Source organism: Actinia tenebrosa, unplaced genomic scaffold (genome assembly GCF_029948245.1).
Source record: "Actinia tenebrosa isolate PJP-AT-01 unplaced genomic scaffold, QUT_ActTen_1.0 PGA_scaffold13__45_contigs__length_12533684, whole genome shotgun sequence".
Lineage (NCBI taxonomy): Eukaryota > Metazoa > Cnidaria > Anthozoa > Actiniaria > Actiniidae > Actinia > Actinia tenebrosa.
This window is the reverse complement of record NW_028292573.1, coordinates 7,582,658-7,597,169: the sequence shown is the minus strand read 5'-3', so window position 1 is coordinate 7,597,169 and position 14,512 is coordinate 7,582,658. Positions and strand designations below refer to the sequence as shown.

Sequence of the window (14,512 nt, the reverse complement as noted above, 5' to 3'; positions counted from 1 at the left end):
TTTACAATACGCGAGTGAAAATTACTAGGTTGCAAAGTTTAATGTACAAGTCGGTAAACCGTTTAAAATGAACTAAACCAATGGAAAAAGCAATAGGAAAAATTGACTAGAGGTTAACTATGGCTTTAGGTAAGTATTTTAACCTTTGTTTATGACCAACTAAGAATTACACGGTTTACTGAACACGCGGTCGCAACAATGACCTTGAGTGTAGAGTTTAAGTAGCGAACAAATTAAAGGTTGGAAAGAAAAGGTCTTTTATCCCGCAGTTAAGGCTATTTATCGTAGTAAAAAGGTTAAACAAGCGAGTAAGGCGGTAGCGATCCTATAGTAAACGTTTTAAAGGGTTTAAAAGACAAGATACACTCAGCGTGATTACTAAATTACTACTGCGTGAATAACTTTGTACTAAATTACGCGCTAATGCGACTAGCATTACAACAACATGAAACGAATGCTTAACAAATATATAAATAATCTAAGCTATAAAATATAACGACTAGTTAACGATATTAACATAGATTTGTCCTAAATCTATCCTAGGTAAAAGTGTAAAAGGCTTCAAAGATTCATACCTTTACATCGTAGAGAATTCCTTGTCTTGATATGTGCAACGTCTTCAAGAACTTTTACTACACTGATTTAAGCTTAGTTTGGGCCTATTTTTATGGAAAAACCTGCATTCTTAAGACCTTACACATCCTATGCAATGTTGCACGCCCTAGGCGCAAACAGGATGTCCCAAACACGAACTTACGTAAACAAGCGCCAAACCTAGGCATGACTCACTGTAATGTAATTACGTACGGAAATTATTTCTTGCTTACGCATTTTCCACGCAAACAGTTAACTAAAGAATTACATTCCTATGTGTACACGAGGCATTCCTAATTAAAAATTTAGATTTATGACTAAATAATTACTGTCCGAAATAGTGTCTTTTGACTCTGTCACATAATGCATTGGTTCCAGACATCCAAAGGATAATAAAGCATGAAAACAGTGAGTGAAATTATGATTGCAAGCTTAGCTATTGAAGAAGTGCTTTCTTTTCAAGATGAAAGGAGGATGAAAATGATGTAAATCCAGACAACCTAATGGAGGAAACCTCAAGTGATAGTGTGTTGGAACAGAAAAGGGAAAGACAACCCAAGATGAGCATAAATATTGAGTTAACAAAGAGAAACAAGAGAGAACTTGCATGCTGGAAGGATAGGGATTTCTAATTGAAAAGCCCTCTTTTACAATATGTAAAATGGTTTTTATTTGCTGAAATGGCAAAACAGTTTACAAATTAAAATATTTTCTATTTTGAAAAAAAAAAAAGAATATTTAACATTCTCTTTTACTTCTAACTTAATGCACAGTACAATCTGAGCGACATATCAAATTTAGTTAAACTCAAATTAAACAATAACTTGTTTATGATTTTATAATCTTTGTTTAAGCAAAGTATTAAAATATTATTAACGTATTTATTTAATTTATACTTAATTCAACATAAATGTCTTAGATTATGAATTTGCCAATGATGAAAACCTAATTGCTATTGAGAGTAAGGCAATATTGATCTCAGTTCAGCTACTCTTGTAATGCATTATACCTACCTACTACTGCTACTGAAAAGTATGTACCTTTCAAATGTTGATCAACCAGAATAGACCTTACAATGTCTATACAACAGTTTCTATTAGATTCTGTAGTTATCAGTGTTGTAACATATCTTAAACCAGTTACTCACCTGTATCCTGTATTGATTGAATCTAGAAGTACACCAGAGGTAAGTATTTCACTGTAGACAGGTATTAGTATATCAGAGATGAGTACCAACCACAGATGGGTTGATAATCTTTAAACAAAGCATACTACAACATGTATTATAGACTCCTACAAGCTTCAATGTTTTCATTGTAACATTTTTCTTTTTATGTTTCATTATTTTGTCAAGTACTGTGTTAACTTACGAAACTGAATGTGATGGTATCCAGTGATTTTAATGAAACCTTAATATTCCGATATCTATATGATAAACCTAAACAGTTTGGATTTAGATATCTTTGAGAAAGTTAGCTATAAATGATTCTCAGATATCTGACTGTAAAGTAGTCTGGCAGTATTCTTCTATATCAGAGTTGAACACCAACCACAGATGGTTCAGTAACCTTTAAACAAAGTATGCTATAACATAATTATATAATTGTGGAACCCTGCAGTAAAGCCTTGGTTTTCTTTTTGATATATTAGTTGCTGCCCCAGATAATGAAACCATCTTACTGGCTGAAAATGGGCCAGCCACATTACTATATTATGACAAAAATATTGCATTCAATTTTTTTCATGGCTGCTTTAGATTTGTAACTGGAATGTTATCCTTAGACCCATCATTTGTGAGTAGATTTGTTGGTTGGTTCTCTTCTGTGCTTCAAGGGCTTTTCTCTGGGTTCGCCAGTTTTTCTCCCTCCAGAAATCAATTCTAAATTCTAATTCAGGTCGCATAATCATGGCAGTAGTCTTGGTGCAAATACATTTATCTTTGACACAAGAATATTGTCCTATGTGACATCCTAGGGTGATATTTGCAGATGCATACAATACCCAAGGGTTCAGGAGGATTTTTCCACACTGTCACAAGAAGTGGTAACTATGAATTCTTTCAATAATTGGCAAGAAGTGCAGGGCCAATGCTGTAATGTTGCAGCTGTTTTCAGGTGCTATTTATATGTTGTACATTTGATGTTTATCTTCTATTACTTGTTGCTTACCTGTAATATGTTTGTTTTGATGTCAGTCATTAAACACCCAGGGGCTTCCTTGTGCCTCTGATTGTTGTTAAATTGCTTATAAGACTTTGCACAATATTTTCAGAATTGATTCTTTAGATAGTGGATAGTTAATTGTGAAAATATTTCGTCATTTGAATGTCGGGTCTTTGAGATACGAAAGTTTATATTCCCAATATGTTAATGACTATGATGTAACATAAGGGATCATTTAATATACAGCACTGCACTCGTTCTGGAATACAGCATTTTAAAAGCATCCCCCTTTTACTCGTGACTCACGTAAAGGTTCTTACAAATTTGTTTTCAAAAAATGTCTAGCGTTCGATATTAAAAATTGCCACAAAATAACTCAAATCCTTTGTTACGTCATAGTCATTAACATATTGGAAATATAAACCTTCATATCTCAAAGATCCGACGTTGAAAGGACGAATTATTTTCACAATCAACTATTCACTTTAAAGAATAGATTCAGAAAATATTGTGTAAAGGCTTATAAGCACTTTAAATGTTTTCAGTGACTACTTTTTCGTTTTATTCACTGTTGGGTATTGGATGTTGGTTGATTGAATAAAACACAGCATGTCTCCCCGATTAGTAGAGCACTTGTGCCCGGCTAGAAGATATAGAGACAGTAATAAAGTTATTATTATTATTATTATTATTATAGCATGAATTAATGATACTGCAGCCGTTAATATGAGGTTGGCATACTGACAGAGCTGTTAATAAATGTGTTTTAATGATGTCAATAATGTCTAGAATCCACTAGTGTTTTTTGTTTAAGCTAACAATTTCCTTCAGAAATCCTTAGTGTTCATTGTTATTAACAAAAAGCTGTTTGAATTCCTGGACCCAGCTTCATATGTGAGTAGAGTTGCTTGTTGGTTCTCTTCTGTGCCTTGAGGGTTTTTCTCCGGGTTCTCCGGTTTTTCTCCCTCGCCAAAAACTAACCTCTACTGGCCTCCAATTTGAATGTGTTGGGGGCAGAGCCACTCTTTGATATACTGTTAATTCACATCATTTATTTTTCGAAGACTTTGGTAACTATCAAAATATAGTATAAATACACAGGTAGTTAGTCGAGAAACTCAGATTATCACACGATAATCACCTCCAGCTATAATCCAAAATGGTGGCCAGCCATTGTTGCTGTTCCTAATTTCAAATGTGTTTTTTTCTTCTTTTTTTCCTTTTTTTGAAAGAATCACCCGTGTATTTATACTAAAATAATTATTCACCTCAGGCTCAGTGATTATTGAGAATAATGACCTCAACTTTGTTTTGGTTATCATTCCCCGATATTCACTTCAATATTTGAATACTTGTTAAATAGTCTTATGAGACATTTATTTAAAGACACAAGTTAAAGACACCTAAAGAATACCAAAAATGCTTTGCATTTTTATTTATTCTGTTTTCTAAGAAGCTGTGAGCACTGTACTGTTAAGGTAGATCATCTGACTGATTTTTGATTGAACTTGCATATTTCACTTCCACTTAACAGCACACTATCACTTGCATTTCACCTGATTTGATGAATTTGTGCATTTGTAGATACATTGACATTGTGCTTATTAGAAGGTCTTGCCTAGTGTACATGAAAATCAGTCTTATAGAAAGAGTAGTTTGTTTTCTCATTTAACTGAATGTTTTTCAACCAATTCAGAAGTGATGCTAAAAACTTAGCACTTTTTTTCTAATAAAACTTTTGAGAATTTTCATTTTGTTTTCCATTAGGGTTAGGGTGAGGCATAATATAGTGCTTTCATCATGCCACCTATATAGCTAAGAATCTGGCTTTTTTTCACACCTGTTATGTTGTCATCATAGAATGTCAGGTTTCATTAATAGATTAGAGTACCTCCTGTTGAGTAAGCAGTGATAATGATAATGATTTATACTGAAGATGTGGTGTGCTTGAGAGACTTGAAAACAGAAAGTTGTAGTTGGGTCTATAAAAATAGCTCATGTTAATGTAATGCGTGTCTCGGCTGTGGGAGATGAATTAACCTATGATTAGGGGTAGATCCAGGTATTCTAGAAGGGGGGGTAACTATTACAAAGGTTTTATGAGGAAAGAGAGGAAAAGGGGCATGAGTGTTACTAACGATATACTGTTAAATTTGAGCAAGAGGGGGTTGACTAGTCACCCCTTTTGGCACACCTAGATCTGTCCCTGATAGATTGGGCTCATGTAATGGGGGTGTCGGCATCAAGTGTCATGTTAAAAATATCTAATCTTTAGTATGGGTCCATTTAATGGTGGTGTCGGCATTAAGTGGTATGTTAAAGATACATCAACCTTTAGTGTGGGGTCATGTCATGGGATTGTTGGCATTGAATGTGATGTAAAAGATGTTTAAACCTTTAGTATGGGCTGTCATTAATTTTACTCCTTTAGTCACTGTCTCTGTTTGTCACAACACCAACTACTGCAAAAAATGTTTATCATGAGGATCATGAACAATGCTGCGATAGGTCACAGGCTCAGCTGGTCATTCACTGCAAGTTTTTAATGATCAAATCATAATAAACTTGACTTATAAATAAGCTTGAAGATTGACTGCAGCAAACTAATTGAACTTACAAACATGTTTAGAGGTGGACAAAAAATGAGAGAGAAAAAGATTTCAAATCTACATGTACTTCATTTCTCTTCAACAATCTTGTATCAAGAAGAGTGCAATTATAAAAACATTGCATAGAGTGAAGTCATTAAACCCGTGAAATAGATGTTAGAATGATACGCTTTAGTAGACCCTAATTCCATTGTTTTCTTTTGTGTCTTTTTGACTATTACACGTTGACTAGTATATTTTATTTCACGGGTTAAATGCCTTTGCTCTAATAAAAAAGGCATAATTAGTTAATGCAAGTTGTTATTCATCTCCTGTTCAGGTTGTTTTTATGTTGTACATTATTTTATTGATTGATTGCATGATAATGAGTGATTGAGACATACCAGCAAATTCTCTACCCTCCCCCCTCCCCGCCCACACTATTCAATACGTTCACTGTCACTATTGAGAAATAAAAATATTGACGCAAGGGGGGAGGGGTGAAACTACACATACCACACATTACATTCGTTTGAGGCATGCTGCAAATCCTTGGTAGAGGGCAAACACTAATAAATAACATTTTTCTTTCAATTTTCAAACAATTTTCTCTATAAATTTTGGTCAAAGTAAAATTACTTCAAAGTTCACAGAAAGGAATTTTGCTTGTTAATGACAATTAATTTGCTGATAAATTTACATGCTTTTTTTTGTTTGCACTCTACAAATACCCAAGCAAAGTTAATTTTCAGATTGAATTAGAGGAAAATTATACTGAGTGTATCTCAGTATGACTGCAACCATGTTATATGTACACTGCAGAAAAAGAGCAATACTCCTATGAACAAGAATGAAAATAGTTTGCTGTTGATTTGAAAGTACTGCATACTTTTACACTGTAGTATGCTGCTCCTAATGAAGGACTTCATTGATTGCAATTTTAATATTTTGCAAACTAGATAAAAGCTGATACAATTTCTCCTGAGTCCAATAAATTGTGAAAATTCTGTAGCGTCTTTGCCTACAGCAATAGGGTTAGTCAAGCTTTGCTAGCATGCCTCAAACAAATGATCACAAGCTCCACACCAACACAACACACTTACATTGTCTGTTGTCCATCATTGATTTTGAGAGATAAAGTTCAACCCAGTTGTAATTGACCAAAAGGAGAGTGATTTTACTTCAAATTTGTTTGGGCCATTTGGCATTTGTGTTATATTTTCCTCATTCTAACATGACAGTAACACAAGACTTGCGAAAACTTTCAAAACATTTGCTGTTATACTTTGTTTGCCTCTAAGAGACTTCTTGAAGTGAAATCACTCTTCTATGCATTGAACTGCAAAGGACCAAACTGTTTTTTTTGGGGGGGGAGAAAAATCAAAGATACAAAAAGATTTTATGAGAATCGAACACATTACTGCTAAGTTCAAAAACGTTTGACAAAACTACTTAAATAGTAGTAACCTTCAAATTATATGATTATTACTAAATTACTACATTTTTGAAAAATTGAAAGTGAATGGCACTTTGAAAAATAAAATTTTTGTGATCAATTACAACTGGGTTGAACTTATTATATAGGGACGGGTGGGGATCAACTTCATTGGGGAGGGGTGGGGATAAACATCCATGGGGAGGGGTGGGATAAACTTCAATTGGGGGGAGGGGGTGTATGCTTGATGGGGGGAGGGGATTGCTCTTTTTGGGGGGGGGGAGGGGACAATATTTATTTTATTATGGATATTTTTTGTATACCTTAGTGATTTTCAGGCAGATGACAAGGAGGAGCCAAGGGACTTGGGAGTTTTTGGTAAGGCTGCAGAATTGGAGTTTGAATTTTTTTCACTTGCTTTTTTTCAGTCTTAGAAGAAGAATGAAGATGATGACTGACTTGGTAAGTTGTTTTGACTTAGAAAATTTCCCCCTTCTTTCTGGAGTTGTTAAAATTGTCTCATTGTGCATGTTGTGTTTAAAAAATAAAGTTTCACTTTGGACTTAGTGGTTTTACTGTGTTTTTTAATGAATTCCATCTTTACCCTCTCCACGCCCTTTTTGGACTTGTAAAAAAAATACCTCCCCGAGATCCCACCAGCACCAAGTGTCACTACCCCGGTAGACCAGGACCACGCAGTACTTACTGTCCCGACAAGAGCCATCTTATGAAACCATAACCAGGTGTTTGCTCTGATGGTGAACACTGTGGATAAGGATATCAGACTCTGAACTCCCTACAGACTCATGAGAGTACCTTGATGGTAAGCCAGCCTTTGTACTGTGAAGATCAGTGCAAGTAAGAGACTTATAAGACAACCACACCTCACTACCCATAGGTTTTACTGTACAGCAGTGATGTATATCTTAGAAGGATGTGATCAATAGACTTTAGGCGGTATTCAGACTTCCTTAAAGTGTATGCGATTATCAACCCTGGTTTGCGAAGACTAACATGAAGTTTCTAGGCTACTAACTTGTGAAAAATGAGCTGGTCTATCCCGAAAAGGAAACTACCACTATGTAATTTAATATGAAAAGCTAAGCTAGGCTCTGTACCCTTCAACAATTAATTTATGTTTCTCTAGAGGACTAAGGTCTATAATGTATTCAGAGTCTGCTCATGGACTGGGTCTATAATTTATTCAATTAAGTATTAATGTATTCAGAGTCTGCTAAGGGACTGGGTCTATAATATATTCAATTAAGTATTAATGTATTCAGAGTCTGCTAAGGGACTGGGTCTATAATTTATTCAATTAAGTATTAATGTATTCAGAATCTGCTAAGGGACTGGGTCTATAATTTATTCAATTAGGTATTAATGTATTCAGAATCTGCTAAGGGACTGGGTCTATAATTTATTCCATTAAGTGTTAATGTATCAGAGTCTGCTAGGGGGCTGAGCCTATTTTTCTATATTTATCTCAAGGGAACAGGGATTATCATGTTGATATATCATAATGACATCACATCACATTTTTTTATGGTAAAACCAGAATTCCGAATTAAGTTTAAAATCTTGAATGTGCAATCTTTCTCTTCCTAATGTGAAATCAGTGTTTGCAGGGTTCATGGGCCTATATTCATACAAAGCTGTCATGCTTATTCTCAGGACATTATAAACCTTTGGTTTGACGTACATCAATTTATTTTTGAGAACTTGAATGTGAGGCTTCGTGTTGAGGAATCTATCGTTCCATTCAACATGCCTGCTGTGTGAGTAAGGCTTACTGCATGGTGATGTCATTACAAAATAGAACAAGTTTGAAGGTTACTTTATGAAAATCAGTGCTGAGGGAGTTCTTCCTAGAAAACTTTGGTTTAGAAATAACTAGAGTGGATTTGGTATTTGGAGCCCAATGCATGATTTAGTTGTACGATCACATTTTTTTTTGGACCAAGACATGAACAGATCAGCAACATCAACATGTGTGAGTAACCGTTACTCCAGCTGATAACAAATCCACTCTATCAACTTTACATCAAAGTTTATTTTATTAAATGATGGGGGAGGATTGGTAAAGCCTTGGTCTTATTCCGAGTCTTAGTCAAGTTTATTATTAGGATTTTAGTCTTATCTTGTTTCCTAAGATGAGTTTTTCCACCAGCAAGAAACTTCTTAGCAGAAGTAAATAAGCCATAATGAATGAAAAAATAAAATTTAAATGTTTCTTCGTAATTTTGAATTGAATCGTGAGCAACTACATGTATGATAATTGACTTTGCCAAATTAAAAGTATATATAAGCATAATATATACCATAGTTGTTGATTTTGGATCAAATGAGACTCTTTGGATTTGTACAGCTTGTGCATATAATACAAGTGCTTTGAACATAATCATTCATGGTAAAACAACTCTTGGTTTTACTTGTATTAATAGTTTAATTCCATTCAATTGTAATATTGTTTCTTGATTGTGAGGTATGGTGTTTCAATGCCATTCTCTGATGGCTCACCTTGTCTTCTATTTATTGATTTTTCATTTCACATATGCCTTGTTTGTAATCATTGATTTGTTTGCACTTTTGGCGTATTATACTCCATGATTCTGCACAGCTGATTTTATACCAAACTTCAGTCAATCAGTAATATATTAAATTGGTAAATATTGTAATATAATGATCCATTTTCAAACAGATTATGCCAAAAATAATTGTGGGAAATTTAATTCAAAAGTCTGCAAATTTTGCATCACAAAATAATGTCATAAGCTTCAAATCACTAGAAGCTTTGATTATATCAAATCCCGTCAAATCAAACATTTACTGTAGTTGCTCTATGTCATATATTTTTTGACTTTGTTGTTTAACTTACAAACCTTTTCGAATAGTTTGGAATTGAGTTGATCTCATAAATACAGCATCATTTGCCAATAATATTTTTAATATTGTTCAAAGAAATTATCAAGACCTCAGTTTCATGTCATAAATTAATGAGATATATTTGCTTTTATAATATGTAAATAGTTTTTTTTTCCAGGTGGTGGTCACTGTAACTTTTGAGCAATAAGAGTTTTTCACATTTTTCATGTACTTTCTTGGTTCTACTGCAACAAAATGGTAGCTTTTTTTAGAATTGATACCATAATTTTCTATTTTTTCCCATTTGGTTCAGCATTTTGGGGGCTCAAATAAAATGGCAGCTTATTAAATTTGGGGCCTTGCCCTTCGGAAATTCCTGGCTAAGCCCACTTTGCTGAACTCAGGGTATGACATTTTTCATTTATTTCTTTTTAGTTTATATACTTTTTTGGTTTTGATAAGAGATTTTTTATTGTTAGAGGGCCACAGGTTTGTTAGCATATTGCTATTTAGTGCTACCCTCAGTAAATAAAGAGTTTATTATTATTATTGTTGTTATTTTTTAATATGAAACTGAGGTCTTTTTTTGCTGATGAAAAAACTAATTAAATTACAATCCTACGATAGAACCTTGTATATCAGTCTAGCCGAACATCATTGAACTCAAGATTAGGTCACCTAGAAATGATTCAACTTCTAGTCTTCCCAGGTTGATAATCTACTTGTATGAAAGTCTGAATGGTGTCTTATGCAAGTCTATTGAGCACACCGCCCCTAAAGTTATCACTGCTGTACACACCCATGAATAGTGAGATATGATTATCTCTGCTCTTACTCACACTAACCTGCACAGTGTACTGGCATCCATACCATCAGCGTACCCCCATGAAATCTGCAGAGAGCCATCACCTGGTATCCTTACCTACAACCTTCACCGCCAGAGCAATCATCTGATCATAGCCTCAATGTTAGACTCTGCCAAGAGCAGCAATGTTGTACCGCCTTTTGTGGTTTCCTGGCCTGTTGGAGCAGCTTTGTTTGGTGCTGGTAGGACCTCGTGGGAGGTATCAAGTGTATTTCATTTTTCTGGTACAAATAATAAATGATGATAATATTAGATATAGGAGAGTGTTTCTAACTAGTGAAGGGTTCCCAGTAGATTTTGAACAAAAATATTTATTAAAACTAGCATCCAATCTTAATTTGTTTGAAATTTAAAAAAAAAAATTAAAACTGGCCAAAACAGAAAATTGCTTGAAATTTAATTTGTTATTATACTGAGAACCCTTGACTAGTTGAAAAATGTTTTGATTAAGATAACAGTGCTTGACACTCACTTTTGCAGATACAAGGCAATGGGCTAGTAAGTCTATAAATCTAGTAGTTCAGCAGAGTAATCTATGAGCTCAGAAAATATTTCCTGGACAATGGAATACTTTCCCTTCATAACCCTTAAAAACCCACTACCCTATAGTCAGGACTAGAGTGTCCTTATTGTCACTAGCCCACAGCAAAGACTAGTGTTGGTGTCAAGCACTGGATAACCTGAAATACTCTCCTATATCTAATATCTGAGGCTAGAGAACTGGCAATCAAAAGTATTTTTTCATGTTGGATTATTGATAGGTGATAAGATGTGATGTGTTTGAGGTCTCTTATGACTTCATTTTCAATGGGTTCAATAAATTTATCTTTATCTTAAACAGCCTTGAAAGCATTTTTCCATTCAAAAATTATCTTGCTATTTTTGCTGAATTATATTTGAACTTGTAGTTTTTGAATGAAACAAACTTATTTTTTTGAATCTTTACTGTCATTGCAGTGTGCACAAAAGAGTTTTGAATGAAGATGGTTTCAATCGTAAATCATGGACAGAAAATTCCTACATTTTTTGTGAAATTAACTTATCTACAGGACTCAAAATAACAGGCAATATGCAATCCCAACATTCTGAGTGCGAGGAAAAGAAAAAAAATCATGTACGATTTTCAGAATAATATGTCAACAGAAATTTTACATTCAAAATTTACTTGTCCTGCACAAACATTTGTGTAATTTTTGAGCCCTGCATGTTACCAGTCCTCTAGCCAAAAACATTTTTCCTTTTTCTGCTAGTTTTTCTTGTCACATCTTAACTAATGCTAGTTTTTTACTCCTAGGCCTAGGGAAAAACCCTGAAATTCTTTTAAATTCATCTTCCAACTTTTTGAAATTCTACAAAATTCTTCTTTGAAATGGTTGTCTTTTTGGGTTGTGTTTGCTTTAAGATGTTTACACAAGGTATACTATTCTCCTAGGCCTAGGAAGTAAAATGTTTTGGAATTCTTTTTTTTTTTTTTGTTATTTCTGAAAAATGCTAGATTAACTCATTTTTCTTTATATTCCTGGAAGATTTCAATCTCTAAACCATGTTACTCGTATTGATATCCTTGGTGAATGATTCCTGTCATCAGTACTGATTGACTTGCCCTTGATGGTGCTGCATCATCTTACAAGGCTTTGCAGCTTGGTATAACTGAATATGACAGATTTGGTGAAGCTAGAAAAGAAAAACAAAAAGAAATTGTCAATATTCTGTTGCCTGTTTCCATTGATGCACATCAGATAGGATCAAATGGCAAAAGTCATATGCTTGAATGGGTGTAAGCATGGGAGCCCTATCAGTCAGAATGCTCTCCTCTCACCAAGGCAGTGCAGGTTTGATTCCTGGACTTGGTGTTGCTTACTGGTATGTATTGAGTAGAATTGCTTATTGTTTCTCTCCTGTGATTCAAGGGTTTTTCTCTGGGTGTTATTTATTTACCACTTATTGACTGAGACCATAAAACACACTGCTTTCTGGAGGTTCTAGTGAATGTGTAGTTCCAAAAATTATCCTTCCTCCCTCCAAGCAGGTTTTTTTATAGGCCTTCCATTCCCTAGAAATTCCAAGTTTTTCCATTACATTTTTGAAAAATTTTGTCCTTTAATCGACCCTTCTCCCCTCAGAAATTCGAAATTGCTTAGTGGGGGAGGGGGGATGGATGGTTTTTGGAACATCACAATAAGTAGTGTTTTGTTATATACCAAGTGCCAAAGAATGCAAAGCAGCTATATATTGTTGCCAATTGTGCAATTGTGAGCCATTGTGGGGAAACATTGAAACTTGTTCACATGATACCCTCTCACCCAATCAGAGTACAAGAGAAATGGACTTTTACAGTTGGTACACCTACTTGCAAGAACGTCATACGAAAATAGAGCATTAATGATTTAGTGGGATAGGAAGATCACTGAAGCTGAACTTTTTCTTTAATGTATTCCTTTCTCGCTAAATTACTAATGTTCTATTCTTGTATGACAACCTTCTTGCAAGTAGGTGTATATAACAATATTATTTATTGACTGCTAGTCTTACATTATATCTTACATATTCCATCAAGTATGTGAGAGACATAGTGATATCAATCATGATATATCCAATTGCTAAACTTACTTGTCTGTCATCTATCTGATGGCCAGAACTTGACAGCATCATCACCATGACAACATGATCCTTGGTTGAGAGGCTGGCAAGCTGTTGAAAAAAATCAGAGATGTGTTGAGAAACCTGAGTGTTTATTACGCTAAGTAATTAATTTCTCTAGCATGCAAATTTCAGAGTATTAGAGAAAGACATTTTGCAGGTTGTTAGTGATCATACAACATGAGATTGACCTTTGTGAGAATTTGATGTACTTGGATATACCTTTATCTCTCTGATAAAGTCATCCTCATTAGTATTATTTATGTATAAGACACATGGCATTATATAACAACTCCTTGAATACTAATGAAAAGGACTTTATTGAGTGGAGAGATCCAAGCACATAATATGTGTGGTCACTAAAACACTATTTCAACACAGCCAGTATGCAGTGTTCTACTTTGCCAAAAGGGCTCCTTAAAGTACAGTGTGACTACTATAAATGGGACCACCTAGACAGCAAGAACCAATCAAATTGTAGGAAGAAAACAATACATTCCAACTTTGGGTAGTTGAGCCAATCAGAAAGCAGCTGTAAACAATAGAGAAAATGATGATGATGATCTAGTTCAGTCTGGGTTTCTGATTGGCTTGAATACCAAAGGTTGGAATGCATTGTTTTTATTGAAGATTTTAAATTGGTTCTCTTGTCTTACTGGTGTAATTGACCCCTGTTACAGTAGTTGCACTGTAATGCTAAAGCAATACTGAAATAGGCAGTTTGCATGATGGCATCATTTTACTACTACTACTACAAAATGCTAAAGCATGACTTTTGGCTGGTATTATTTATATGAATACAAAAGAAAAAACTAATTTGGATGCATTTTTATATTGTAACATAGCTAATAGTTTAACTTACTTGTCTGTCATACATCTGCTGGCAATAGCTTGATGCAATGTAGTATCATCACAATCTAATGATGACACATACCAATACTCGTCATCAAGCTGTTGAAAAAGAAAAAGAGATCTGTGTTTAGAAACCTCAATCAATCCTAGATATTTGTTGAAATGATTATATTACTAGCAGATACTAGTTAGGACTGCACGCCTTCACTACTGTAGTATACAGTACTGGTCAGCAGTGAACATGCTGCTGAACCCAGGCCCCGGCGTCCCTGGAAAATACCCCAAGCGGTGGGCCCCCCCCCTCTCGGGACTACCCCCCGAGTGGGTAACTCCACGCCGAGACACCTCGGGCGGGGACCAAGCCCACCCCCCACCAACCACGGAGCACGGCGCAAACTAAAAACACAATTTAAGCATGCCCTTGACCCGACATAACTAACTATACTAGAACAGTATACGGCGATTACCTCATTCCGCTAAGCGCAGCCTACACCTACCCCACAGAGGACTT

At 34.9% G+C, this 14,512-nt stretch overlaps 1 long non-coding RNA gene across 1 annotated transcript in view; it reads left to right on the top strand.

The window, feature by feature from the left end:
• Positions 1-12,313, top strand: part of LOC148911727 (uncharacterized) — a 38,891-nt gene extending 26,578 nt beyond the window's left edge. Inside the window, exons 3-4 of the long non-coding RNA XR_016119508.1 lie at positions 7,208-7,241; positions 12,098-12,313. This is a non-coding gene — a long non-coding RNA (uncharacterized LOC148911727). The remainder of the gene's footprint in view (positions 1-7,207; positions 7,242-12,097) is intronic.
• Positions 12,314-14,512: the final 2,199 nt, after the last annotated feature.